Below are 630 nucleotides of genomic sequence, written 5' to 3'. Positions count from 1 at the left end.
CAGGACGTTATCTCCCGAGGGGTCCCAGACTGCGAGAGGGCACAGGCCGGGCTGAGGGACCCCCTCTCCCCCCCCAAGTGCACAAATTTTTGTGCACTGGGCCTCTAGTATACTAATAAAAGGGTAATATGCTAATTAGACCGGGTTTACCAACCATCTTATGGACGTCCGACTTCCTTCCACACAAAGCCATGATGGTGAGGGACGAGGCAGAGGCAGTTAGGGGCTATCAGGCTGGCAGGGGATGGCAGCTGGGAGTGAGATCGGGCCAGCAGGGGGTTAGGGGCAATCAGGCTGGCAGGGGAAGGCAGTTGGGGGTAAGATCAGGCCAGCAAGGGAGGACAGTTGGGGGTGATCAGGCAGGCAGAGGCATTTAGGGGCGATGAGGCTGGCAGGCGAGGGCTGTTAGAGGTGAGATAAGGCTGGCAGAGGAGGGCAGTTAGGGGTGATCAGGCAGGCAGAGAGGTTAGGGGCAATCAGGGAGGCAGGCATGTGAGCGGTTAGGAGTCAGTGGTCCCAGATTGCGAGAGGGATGTCCGAATGCTGGTTTAGGCCCGATCCCTGTGGGCCTATCTACATGTAAGTAGATAGGCATGATTGTTTATACACAATATATGAAGATAATATGAC

This window comes from Myotis brandtii, unplaced genomic scaffold (genome assembly GCF_000412655.1).
Source record: "Myotis brandtii unplaced genomic scaffold, ASM41265v1 scaffold79, whole genome shotgun sequence".
Lineage (NCBI taxonomy): Eukaryota > Metazoa > Chordata > Mammalia > Chiroptera > Vespertilionidae > Myotis > Myotis brandtii.
Note: the sequence above shows the minus strand (reverse complement) of the source record.